General features: G+C 44.2%; 1 protein-coding gene and 1 long non-coding RNA gene across 3 annotated transcripts in view; both read right to left on the bottom strand.

Moving 5' to 3' along the window:
* LOC144411363 (uncharacterized) overlaps window positions 1-13,875 on the bottom strand; it is a 244,779-nt gene that overhangs the window by 46,157 nt on the left and 184,747 nt on the right. The gene's annotated exons all lie outside the window — the stretch shown is intronic.
* The window catches only part of LOC120824474 (F-box-like/WD repeat-containing protein TBL1XR1), a 31,585-nt gene that overhangs the window by 15,207 nt on the left and 2,503 nt on the right, over window positions 1-13,875 (bottom strand). Inside the window, exon 2 of one of the 2 annotated variants that reach the window (XM_040185366.2) lies at window positions 4,701-4,766. The exons of the other annotated variant lie outside the window; for it this stretch is intronic. The gene's annotated coding sequence lies outside the window, so the exon portion shown is untranslated. The remainder of the gene's footprint in view (window positions 1-4,700; window positions 4,767-13,875) is intronic. 2 annotated transcript variants of the gene reach the window in all.

Here is a 13,875-nt window from a genome sequence, read left to right as displayed (position 1 = left end):
ACACACACACACACACACACACACACACACACACACACACACACACACACACACACACACACACACACACACACACACACACACACACACAGAATGCGTGAACCCTCTCTGTTAGTCGTTTTCGTGAAATCTACACCCAACCTCCCGGGCTGGCACAGCACGCCTTTCTCGAACCCGACCGCATCGCACCAAGGCCGATGCTTCGTTCGCCCCGTTGCACTTATTTCTCACATTCCGATCGTAAAGTGTAAATATTCTGAATAAAAGAACGCACTTGCATTATTATGCTATTATATTGTCATTGTGTAATCAGTGGAATGAAAGGCTGGTTACAATAATATCGTTGACTGCAATTCATTTTGGGGCAATAATCGCACAACGACCACTGTCTGTTAGCGGTGTAAGCACACAAAGACCTGCTAGCACACCACACAACTTTTACACAAGAGTCAAACAAATATGGTGCACTGAAAGCAGTGTCGATAGAACAAACGTATTGTTCATGTAGGAGCTCAACAGGACAGAGCTGGAGAAATAGAAATACGATTTGATGAACTCTTTCACAGCAAGGGCCTTGTTTTCTGAGCTTCTGTCATCATTACGTCTCACTGCAAACTGTCAAATGCATTCTAGCCCATAAAAGATTTTTCTCAGTTTGCTGATGTGGACATGTAATTGGCTCCTAGAGCCCATCATCGCCTGTCAAAAGCTTAGAGCAGCTCCACCATGCCAGTGTTTAAAATATACTTTCTTTTAAAAAGGAGAAAAGGATGAAATACTGCTTGTGTTTCATGTATAAAACCCCTTTTCTCACTGGAATAAAACCCACTGTGATCAGTCTTTTGTCTTTAGTAGGTACAATCACCAGTCACAAAGGACAAAGGACTCTGCAGTAGTCACGGGTCTTTATTGGCTCCAGCGACAATCAGCAATGATGGAAACATGACATCCTCATTTTCGCCCTGGTCTGTGGCAATGCTAGGTGAAAAGCATTTGATAATCTAGGATTACAACCTGAGGGTTGTATTCCTCTACTAATCCGTCACGTTTCAGTATGCATCCGTGGCGTGACGGACGCCCTGAAAGACACAAAGGGCGTCCTACCACATCGGTCTCCTATGTGGAGGTGGGGCTGGACGATACACTCTATAAACTCTCGTCGGTACTTTTGCATCCGCTTTCTCACTCTGATTCGTTTGTTTCAGATTCCCGGCCAATCAAACCAACGATTGCAGCGAGTATTACCCAGTCAGGGGCAGAGGAGGACGAGTCTTCACAGAAATCAGGTGGGATTATTTACATTGGATGCTGCATTGACGACAACTCGGAAAATACGGGACGACCGCCGTCCCCTATTGATTCAAAACGGATTGCGCTATTTTATTCTCAAATACGGGACAATGCCGTATTGTAAGGGACGGGTGGCAACACTAGCAGCCAAAACACGCCAACTTGGCGCCGTCACCTTTAACCCAGCCGTCCAACCACAACAGAGGGGAGGCGGGGCAATTACCAAAGATGAACCATGATATCCAAGATGTAGTGTTGAACCAAAACAACAATGGAGGAGAAATGAATAGACACCCAAGTCACTCCTCTCTCACAAAGTGTCAGTTCATCCAGAGAAAATGTCTTCCTCGTGCGGACATTTTAGCATGTGCGGATAATCCTTAACAAAATAACCAAACGCATTCAAAGCGTCTTGTCTTTTCAAAAAAAAATTCAACAGTCATCTTTGTCATTCTGAAAGCAACAGTTTACCCAATAATCCAACAATAATTTGACCCTGCTGCTCTTTGTAAAACAAACTCCATTCGAAAGATACATACAAAAGATTGGTCTGGAGTCTTGCGACTCATAGTTCTTGGAAATAGTGTCAAGTCAGCGGGCTGAGGAATTTTTTAAAACAAGAAAACTGCAATCGGTGCCTATAAAGTTGAGAAGTTTACTAAATAAACTATTTAGGAATTTGTAGGCTCAAACCCGGCTCATACCAGTCTCAAATATGTAGCTATATCCTATTCATCGTATTCACTATGAGCCTCTTCCTGCCTCTCTGCTTCTTCCAGTCTCTCAGGCTGAATCTTGTTTTTTGAATCAGGGCTGAGGAAGGACACATTTTTAGCTTCCTTTAGAAGACACAAGAGAAACGTCTGAAATATTTGCGGTGTATTTTGAGAATGGGGGGCAGTGGAAGAGGCGAGTATACAAGCTATCTTACCGGAAAATACTGTGGGCTCAATTATAAATACAACCAAAGACAACTTTTGTCTTTACCACCAACTGCAGAAATAAACAAAACAACAAGGCATGTTTTCTAAACACTTTCCTACAACCAGTATGCAAGACTTTGTCATTCATGTAATTTTTTCAAGCTCCTGAGGTGATGGAAAACCTGAAGTCATTGTAAATTAAAGACGTAGTCACGTGTTGAGGGTTACTGCAGTGCAAATCAATTGGTAGCAAACAGCCAGAAGCTATGAAGAGGGTTAGTGGAGGGATGTCTGTTCGAGCAGAGAACGATGGAATGTTGAAAAACGTTGCCAGGCATTACAAATGCTCCCAATTTCGGATATAGCACCTTTGATTCCGGCCCTAGGAACGGTTCAGAAAAACGTAGAGAGCAATATTGGCTGACAACAGATGGATCAATAACAGCAATTTTCACCCAAAGTCAGTTTCTACACATGCGACAAGAACCAAATCCAGGTCAAAAGTTTTGCTCATTTGAAAAACAAATGTGAAGCTGAAAGTTTTGTTGTTGAACATTGAAAATTACAACAACTTATTCAAAATAAAAATAAGTGGACAAAAATATTTTTGGGTTGAATATATTACATTACAGGTCATTTAGCTGACGCTTTTATCCAAAGCGACATTTTTAACCCATGGCTTTTATGTTTTAGCCCAGGGAGCAATTAGGGGTTAGGTGTCCTGCTCAGGGACACTTTGACATGGGACATGGAGCAGCCGGGGTGTCTCTTTTTTTTTTTTTGGTAACAGGTTTTATATATATATATATATATATATATATATATATATATATATATATATATATATATATATATATATATATATATATATATATATATATTCAGATTCAAAACTTATATTTTCACTTTCAGATCTTTTATTTCACATTCAGACTGACCCTGATGTGGCGTAGGGGGCGGGGCATCAACTGGGAAGGGCTCCATAGAAAACAGCCCCCTTACTAAGGGTTAAAACTATGAACCGTCACAAATATAAAAGCCTGCATGTTAAGAAAAGACACAATGATTCAGCTACGTAAAGGTAATTATGGAACAAAAAAAAACCAAACCCAAAAGGGAAATGCGAGCGGCATCTTTGTGGTAATTCGCCGAAGAGTTTGTAAACTACATCCCTGGAAAGTGACAACCAGAGATCGTGTGTTGATACACATGTGCATCAACTGATCACACATTATGCATGACTCCCATCGCAATGGTGACTACACCCGAAAAAGAGTCAAATACTTACAACGTTCAAAAACTGCTACGCAGCAGCTTTTCTAGCCATGTTACTTCCTGTGCTATTTGCCAAAAAATGAACAGATTCTAGGCTCCCATGCGTGTAAACTGAAAAATGCACGTGTGCTTGTAGGCTATATGTGGAAAAACACACTGGATGGCGAGTAACTACAGTGCCTTGTTACAGCATCATGAGTGATATAAACAAACAGAGCCGAGGGCTCTACAGCCAGGGAAACAAAGCCTTCCAATGTGGCCGACCTGACATTAACACAGCGCGCTGCCAAAACGGGGGGGCAGCTGTCACAGCAAAGCATCTTGGTTCATTCGAGCAGAGAACCAAGTGAAAAATGTCAGAGAGGGACAGAAAGTCCTTCGCTGGCCACGTAGAAATAAACATGACAATCACTGTGGGGACTGAAAGCTTGAATGGATCCTATCCTGCACATTGTGCAGTGCCGAGTACTGTCACAGGAAGTCGGCTGGATTCTTTAACGGTTCAAAACAGGAAGAGTGGGCTGCTCTTTGAATAGCAATACAACTTTCACGGATGGTTTCAAAAGCAAAAATAGTGTCAATTTATCAGTCAAATAAGACGCAAGCAACTAACAACACAATACCACTATTGTGCTACAGACTCCAGCCTCGATCCGACCAAATACTGTGGAATACTGGTCAAAACTAGCCGGGGACTGAACGGATGATGGTAGCAGTAAGTAACTCTGCCTTTCCGCATATTTTGTCACTTTGCTTTTTTGTTTCCTGACTTGCCACAACAATGGTCGACGTACCCTAAGAAAAGGAGAATAAACCGCAGAGACAGAAAAACAACTTATTTAGACTTATTACGAGTTTGAAAGGGCCATGAGTGAACATGTTCATTTGGTCTATTTATAAAACATCCGTAGTGAACTGCATGATTCTGTGAACCACCAATGTGCGCCCTGTGAATCCTTGAACATATCTGCTACTTTCCCAATAGGAACATAACAGCAAATGTCCAGTGACTCTGATCTAGTGACAAAAAATAAAACCGATGACATCCAATAAAGCCAATGCGAATGTGAACATGGATTGAGTGAGAAAAAACAACAAACTTTAGTCACATGAACCAAGTTTTGTTGACAACTAAGGACAGGTTTGACCCGACGCTGGACGACCTATGATGTCAATGGGCACTATGAAAGCGTTTACAGATGGGTCACTCACCACAGTAGTAGGTCTGTATGCCCCACCAGTATGTTCAGTCGGGGCCTTGTACCATGGGCTCAGAACCTGCAGCAGCGTGGGAAAGGAGAAGCAGTTAGGGGCTTTTCGAACTACATTACGTTCGAGACAAGGAAAGTATTATGGTGAACGCTTTGGCATTCGCTTTACGTTGCGCACAAACTCAAATGTCACATGGTAACGTTAACATTAAAAGGATGATTTGACCGACGCAGCACAGGTCAGGCCGCGATGCCAAAAACATGCTTTGTCATGAGAGACCTTGGATGGAAACACAATTGCATTACTCCCTGAGAAGATTTTCATGCATATGTGACAAATACTAAAAACCAGGAGACCTTCTCACTGTCTGCATCTACTTTGGTAAAAAATAATCTGGGACTAATGCTGTGAATATTCCGACAAAGTGACTGTGACACGATGGTTCACCTCTTAAGGACAGAGGGAGACGGCACATCATTAGAACATGTCCACTGCAAACACTCACAGCAAATCGCCCCCATGAAATAAACACAAAGCAGCCCTGTTGTCAACACTAACGTTGTGTTCCGTGTTTACCATTAAGGCTGCAGAATGAGGTGGTGAAAGAAGGTTGCTGGATTGCGTAATTCTAAGAAGTGGCCGGGAAATGGCTGAATATTTCTCAGCTGCTTGTCTTGCCTCACTGCTTCCTTCCCTATACTCCCTGACCTTGACTCCTTTCCATTTTAGTCATCCTTTGTCCGGCATCTGCTGCCCCGCTCTATTGTGTTGGTGAGGCTGTGTGGCAGAGCAAAGCGAGCGATAGTGTTACCACGAAGAAAGCACCGGCAGTTGGGTGCGGCCAGAGAAACGCTGAAAGGGTTGTGGGTTGCCAAGGGCTCGCCAGAGGACACGGCCCGGGCATGACGGGAATGAAGTGTGTAAGCAGGAAATCACGTCTTTGTCCCAGCGTGAAACAGGGGACATGTTTTAAAGAGGAGGGATCTACGTGATGCTTACTCATTTACCTCCAATAACCTGGATATGGTCACACACGAGGCTATTTGCAGTTCACGGTGACATGGTCGTCGGTGCACCATGTCGGGGCAGAACTCCAACGAGGTATCGACCTGCTCTACAGTGACGGTAAACTTAAATTACTTCTGTAGTTGGCGCTATAAAGAAAAAGACAATTTGACCGTATAGGAGGGTTGGGGCGTCCCCCTAATAAAACAATCCCGCCCTCCTCACACGTAGTCTTTGAGGCGCTCCCTCTGACTCGTGAGGGTTCAGTTCTGTCCCAAGAGCTGAAGCAAAGTCCAAGCAAGAATCGGTTTTAAAAAGACTCAAACTGGTGATTCTCAACAGAGAGAGAAGGTAATTGGTATAACTACTCAGCTCATTTTATATATATATATATATATATATATATATATATATATATATATATATATATATATATATATATATATATAATGTTATATTGTATATATAATGTATATCATTATTATTAAATAAATGAATATTATTATTATTAATGCAAGTATGTATATGTATATAAATAAATATACGCACATGTTATAGGTATGTTTGCAGGGATATGTATGTGGTGTATGTTTGTTTCTGTGATTGGATATTTGTGTAGTGTATGCATGGTAAGTAGGTGTATTATGTAGTATTCTGTGTGGGTACAGACTGAAGAGCAGTTGAAAAGGGGTGAGACATCAAATAAGTGTCATGCTTTTTCCCCACTCCTTTTTTTTCTGTTGTGTCTTAGCCCTTTGTTGTTCTATTTTTTTTATTTTTATAATTTGTATTTTCTTTGTGTGTACAAGTAGTAACATTTTTTTTCTCTCCCCGTTATACATGTTCGAAAAAATAAATTCAAAATTCAATTGTCAGGTCGTCCAGTGTTTGAGGGCTCCGTCGCAGACGGATCCTGTATGAACGCTTAAAGAATTAGCACATGTGTTCAGCCATTTTAAATTAAATTAATTTTGACAAAAACAAGTAAATATACGATTTGAAATGAAGACCTTGATATCGGGGTAAAACATATCAACCTGCTCGGTTTACAGTGTCTTTAAGTGTGTGAGTTATGTTTAAGCGTTTGCTGTCCTTAAAGTTTTAGTGTCGATGACATTTGACCTTTTTGGGACAGCGGTGAAATAAAACGTCTGTAGTCTTGTATAGCAGCCAATAAGGAATCCCTATTGGAGCACAACAATACGCAATTGGAGCCTTGATCTAGTTAGCCGATCCGGTAAGGGAATGGTGATATTGGCACTGCCAGCTTTGTGGTTTGCTGCATCTGCAGAAAAGGGTGAAAAGTGTTTCGCAGGGGCGCATGCCCACAAACACTCATAAGGGTCCACATATCAGCCGAAAAACATCTGTGGGAAACAATGGATTCCTTTTGTATCCCCTAATGTTTTATTTACCCTGTAATCCCCAAAAACCTGCCGGCGAGATTGAAAAAGCATGTAATCTTTAAATGATAGCCCAAAGTACACCGTCTATCGTAGCCTGAATCATTAAAGACCTGTATCACCATCAGCATACTTTGATCTTACCTCTATTCACAACATGTAAAATCTACACTTCTGTTGGAAGAAAGAAAGCAAAACAAAGGCACTCATTGTGAGATTTCTTCCAAAACATTTGTCTCTTTAAATTGAGATCCTAGTGTATCTCGGAGTGGCTAATTTAGAGTTTTAAAAAATATAAATAGCTCAACACACATGGAGACATGACAACAACATTCGTAACATCAAAAATGCATTCTATTGTTGAATGGAAATACAAACCTACATTTTTCACATATCACAAAGTACGTTATTGAGCCGTTTCCATTGATGCGGGTGCAAAGCTTTTATACCGGAGAGAAGAATCGACGTCAAGGATCACGACAATCATAAGCAATGTTACAAGAATCTATAACGTCACACGCATCACTGCGCCCTGGTTTATATGGGCAGCTTATGGACCACAGGCCATTTTCTCCACAACAACAACAACAACAAAGCCACATCGTAAACACAGGTCCTATCACTCTTTTAATACCGGCCAGTCCAGAGCCGCACAGGGCGAGCTCCACCAAAGCACAGCGCAGATCCAACCCCGTTGCTCAGATAAACACATCGCCGTGTGATGTAGCACTGAGCCCCCGCTACATCACGCAAACATCCTGGGACATTCAGCTGGAGTTAAATACCCCCGGCTTTCTCCTGAGATATACAGGCAGCCCCTCATCAGAGTGGAGGATCCCTGTCTAGTCAAACACTACATGGAGGTCACGGGGCAGTCACACAATGGGCTGTAGGTATTCTTAATGTAGGCTGCAACACTATGGATACAATCATAGTGCAGCATGAAGCTTTAGCTCTATATATATATATATATATATATATATATATATATATATATATATAAAATCAATGTGTCTCGTGGATACAATCATAGTGCAGCATGTAGCTTTACATGACCATTTAGACAGAGAATAAGCAGACAATAGGCAGTGAGTTCTCCAATTGTGAAATGCCTTACTCCTCTTTGGCGACACACACACACACACACAAACACACAAAATTGGTCAATACTACTCTACTACATCAAACTGAAACCACAACGCTACGGATTGCTGCTAAATCTGTTTAGAGACAGTAAGTTGATCACAAGACAGAAATAGAGGCCACTGCAATTACTAACTGATCAATACCGTAGTACTCATATTTGGATACCATCAACACTTTTGTATAATGCGTGAGGTATTCACACAAAATATATCTTATATATTATTACATTTATTTAGCACTTAAAATAACTGCATTCAACCATGCGAGTGCACTGGCCTGCAGGTCTGTAAACTTCAAAGCCTTGTGGGTAAAGAGGGGGAGGGACACCTCAGACACATTCTCCACAATGTTGAACTTGACCCTTGGGGTCGCAAAACAACACACACACACACACACACACGCGCACACGCACACACACACGTGTCTATGCAGTATGTGGGTGGGTGAGCTGCAGATTTTTATCAAATCCTTCAAAACTGTTTGAGCACTTTAATCTTTAACAGAACAGTAAAGAACCACAGGATAAGCTCAAAAATGCATCTTTGCACACATATGATATTAACATACCACATCATTGTTTACAACATGACCACTTTAGACATTTTAGTTTTCAGTGTTTCACCAACCATTCAATGCACTAGTTGGATAGTTGTTGACGCTCATAACCAAAAAAGCAGCAGACAACGAGTCCCACCTACAGAGTATTCACCTGACCAGGTAGAGCAGAGGACAGAAAAACTACTCAGCATGGAATAGTCAAAATAAAAATAGTTGGATATTTTTGCCAGGAAAATGGATAAATAAAATCAAATAATCAACATAAAGTTGCATTGCTAAGCCGACTGTTGTCACAGCACATACTAAAATTCAACAATGTTGTTCTCTGCAGCACCATTTAAGTTAGTCTTATGAACTGTTAAGCTCATCGAGTGTGATTTATGTAAAGTCCTCCCAGGACCGCACAGGATTTTTAACCAGAATCATTTTTAGGGTGTCTGTGGACAGAGCTTACCCCTCTTTACACATGAACAGCATCCAGAGCTGTTCCACATTTGCCATTACCTCACAAAGACACACTTCCTCCACTCACTGCACTTGTGTTCCATTTTGTCTTTCCCTTTTCAATTCACAACACGGACGAGCAGCGGTTACATAAGCGTACAACTCCACCACTCGTCCTCTGTGATTTAATAAGGCCAGCTAATCAATGTGTCCCGTGTAGATAACATGACTCAGCTGCCTGCTCTGTAACTAACCATATGCCCGAGTCCTGGGCTCAATGCTGTGCTGTGGGAAACAAAACCAGAACATCCAGACTACTATAAATGTTCAACTGATCAGATTTCTAAAGACCCATCTGCTCACAGCTTATCTGCAGTAGAGATTTGATGTCCACGTATTGCTCTCTCCTCGGTCTGGAATTACCACAATGAGGCAGCAAACGAAACAGGCAACTACGCACAGAAAAGAGACAACAGATTACTCTCACTGCTCCTTTCAAATTGTGGTGTCAAGTACAGTCTGGCAGGAACCGTTACTGCTGTTCAGTCGGGGGATGTTCCATAGACATGCATCTTTGCTTCCACACTCTCCATAGACATGCATCTTTGCTTCCACACTCTCCATAGACATGCATCTTTGCTTCCACACTCTCCATAGACATGCATCTTTGCTTCCACACTCTCTATAGACATGCATCTTTGCTTCCACACTCTCCATAGACATGCATCTTTGCTTCCACACTCTCCATAGACATGCATCTTTGCTTCCACACTCTCCATAGACATGCATCTTTGCTTCCACACTCTCCATAGACATGCATCTTTGCTTCCACACTCTCCATAGACATGCATCTTTGCTTCCACACTCCATAGACATGCATCTTTGCTTCCACACTCATAGACATGCATCTTTGCTTCCACACTCTTTAGTTGTGCATCAACTGGGGAAATGGTCAATGACAGACATTTAAAGTATATTTCACAGTTTATTACTACAAACTTGATTAATCAGTAATAGATTCATTCATTTTATGATTTTTACTTTCAATAACAAAGATAAACCAAACATTAGCAGAAAGAAATGTGTGTTTATAACAAAAGATCTGCTAAATAAACAAGAATTATTATTTTTAAACCATGTTGTGGGTGGCAATGAGTGACATTTACATGGACCTTTTGTAATACTATCTTCAACTCTACTGTTTCTAGCAATCTCGGATCAAGATGAAAACAAATGAGCTCACAAAAGGTTGAAGAAGAAATCACAATGTTTCCAGTTATTGCTTTCTTTATCCTTTACGATTTGACATCTGCATGGCTCACATATAATCTATATTTTAATTTAAAAAATAATGCTTGAATGATATTGCTTCCCCTTTGAAATCCTGATAGTTTCGAGCTCGCATTCTTGGCCATCAGAAACAGGAAAGGTGCTAGGAAGGCATTAATAGTTTCTGAAGCATCTAAAAAAGTAGATGTAGGTGCGTTCCTAATGAAAACGGGATATGGTGTTTACATTCATGTCATTGTAAACACACTGGCATAACAAAAGGAAGTCTGTGAGCGTTCCATGAGGGAAGTCTACTTTACTTCAGTCGCTGAAGGACCACTGAGCAGACAAGTAGAGTTCGGCAATGAGATGTTTATCTGGTTTTCTCCTCTCGGCCTGGGAGCATCACCAAAGAGCGTACAAAAAAAGTCAGTGATCCTAATCCAATAAACTAATTCCGTTTCGGCTTTCGTCATACGGTAAAAAAGAAATGCAAATGTATTTGATGTATTCAACAAGTTCAACAGGCTGAGCTCAAGTCAACGACGCCCATCCATCCATCCATCCATCCATCCATCCATCTTCAACCGCTTATCCGGGGTCGGGTCGCGGGGGCAACAGCTCCAGCAGGGGACCCCAAACTTCCCTTTCCCGGGCCACATCTACCAGCTCTGACTGGGGGATCCCAAGGCGTTCCCAGGCCAGTGCAGAGATATAATCTCTCCACCTAGTCCTGGGTCTTCCCCGGGGCCTCTTCCCAGCTGGCCGTGCCTGAAACACCTCCCTAGGGAGGCGCCCAGGGGGCATCCTCACCAGATGCCCAAACCACCTCAACTGGCTCCTTTCGACGCAAAGGAGCAGCGGCTCTACTCCGAGCTCCTCGCGAATGGCTGAGCTTCTCACCCTATCCCTAAGGGAGACGCCAGCCACTCTCCTGAGGAAACCCATTTCGGCCGCTTGTACCCGTGACCTAGTTCTTTCGGTCATGACCCATCCTTCATGACCATAGGTGAGGGTAGGAACGAAGATTGACCGGTAGATCGAGAGCTTTGCCTTCCGGCTCAGCTCTCTTTTCGTCACAACGGTGCGGTAAAGCGAGTGCAATACCGCCCCCGCTGCTCCGATTCTCCGGCCAAACTCACACTCCATCTTCCCCTCACTCGTGAACAAGACCCCAAGGTACTTGAACTCCTTCACTTGGGGTAAGGACACATTCCCTACCTGGAGTAGGCAATCCATCGGTTTCCTGCTGAGAACCATGGCCTCAGATTTAGAGGTGCTAATCCTCATCCCGACCGCTTCACACTCGACTGCGAAACGCTCCAGTGAGAGTTGGAGGTCACAGACGGAAGATGCCATCAGGACCACATCATCTGCAAAAAGCAGCGATGAGATCCGCAGCCCCCCGAACTGTAGACCCTCCTCCCCCCGACTACGCCTCGATATCCTGTCCATAAAGACAACAAACAAGATTGGTGACAAGGCGCAGCCCTGGCGAAGGCCAACCCCAACCGGAAACGCCTTCGACTTACTGCCGAGCACCCGAACACAGCTCTCGCTTTGGGCGTACAAGGATTGGATGGCCCCAAGCAAGGACCCCCTCACCCCGTACTCCCGCAGCACCTCCCACAGTATCTCTCGGGGGACCCGGTCATACGCCTTCTCCAAGTCCACAAAACACATGTAGACTGGTTGAGCATACTCCCAAGCCCCCTCTATGATCCTGGAAAGAGTGAAGAGCTGGTCCGTTGTTCCACGACCAGGACGAAAACCGCATTGTTCCTCTTCAATCCTTGGTTCGACTATCGGCCGAACCCTCCTTTCCAGCACCTTAGAGTAGACTTTACCCGGGAGGCTGAGTAGTGTGATACCCCTGTAATTGGCACACACTCTCTGGTCCCCCTTTTTAAAGAGGGGTACCACCACCCCGATCTGCCACTCTTTTGGCACTGTCCCAGACTTCCACGCAATGTTGAAGAGGCGTGTCATCCAAGACAACCCCCCAACACCCATTGCCTTTAGCATCTCTGGACGGATCTCATCAATCCCCGGGGCTTTGCCACTGCGGAGTTGTTTGACTACCTCAGTGACTTCCACCAGGCTAATTGACGATGATCCCTCCTCCGCCTCCAGCTCCGCCTCCACCACAGAGGGCGTAGTAGTTGGATTCAGGAGTTCCTCAAAGTGTTCCTTCCACCGCCCGATAACCTCCTCAGTCGCGGTCAACAGGGTGCCATCCTTACTGTACACAGCTTGGATGGTTCCCCGTTTCCCCCTCCTGAGGTGCCGGATGGTCTTCCAAAAACACTTTGGTGCCGACCGAAAGTCCTTCTCCATAGTTACCCCGAACTCCTCCCATACTCGCTGCTTTGCCTCCATCACGGCAGAGGCTGCTGCCCTTCGAGCCTGTCGGTACACTGCAACTGCCTCTGGAGTCCCACCGGATATCATAACCCGGAAGGCCTCCTTCTTCAGTCGGACGGCTTCCCTGACCACCGGTGTCCACCACGGAGTTCGAGGGTTACCGCCCCTTGATGCACCTAAGACCTTGAGGCCACAACTCACCGCCGCGGCTTCAGCAATGGAGGTTTTGAACATAGACCACTCTGGTTCAATGTCCCCTACCTCCACAGGAATGTGAGAGAAGCTCCGCCGGAGGTGTGAGTTGAAAATCTTTTGGACCGGGGCCTCCTCCAGACGTTCCCAGTTCACCCTCACTACACGCTTGGGTTTACCGGGTCTGTCCCGAGTCTTCCCCCATCCTCTGACCCAGCTCACAACCAGATGGTGATCAGTTGACAGCTCTGCCCCTCTCTTTACCCGAGTGTCCAGAACATGCGGCCTCAGATCAGACGATACGATTACAAAATCGATCATTGATCTTTGGCCTAGGGTGCTCTGGTACCACGTACACTTATGAACATCCTTATGTTCGAACATGGTGTTTGTTATGGACAATCCGTGGCTAGCACAGAAGTCCAGTAACAAACACCCGCTCGGGTTCAGATCAGGGAGGCCATTCCTCCCAATCACGCCTCTCCAGTTATCTCCATCGTCGCCCACGTGCGCATTGAAGTCTCCCAGTAGGACTATGGAGTCCCCTACAGGAGCCCCATGCAGGACTCCATTCAGGGTCTCCAAAAAGGCCGAATACTCTGAGCTGCTGTTTGGTGCATATGCACAGACAACAGTCAGAGTTTTCTCCCCCACCACCCGAAGGCGTAGGGAGGCGACCCTTTTGTCCACTGGGGTAAACTCCAATGTAGCAGCACTCAGCCGGGGACTTATGAGTATCCCCACACCCGCCTGGCGCCTCACACCATGGGCCACTCCGGAGTAGAATAGAGTCC

Source organism: Gasterosteus aculeatus, chromosome 8 (genome assembly GCF_964276395.1).
Source record: "Gasterosteus aculeatus chromosome 8, fGasAcu3.hap1.1, whole genome shotgun sequence".
In the NCBI taxonomy this organism is placed as follows: Eukaryota; Metazoa; Chordata; class Actinopteri; order Perciformes; family Gasterosteidae; genus Gasterosteus; species Gasterosteus aculeatus.
This window is presented reverse-complemented; position numbering and strand designations above follow the sequence as displayed.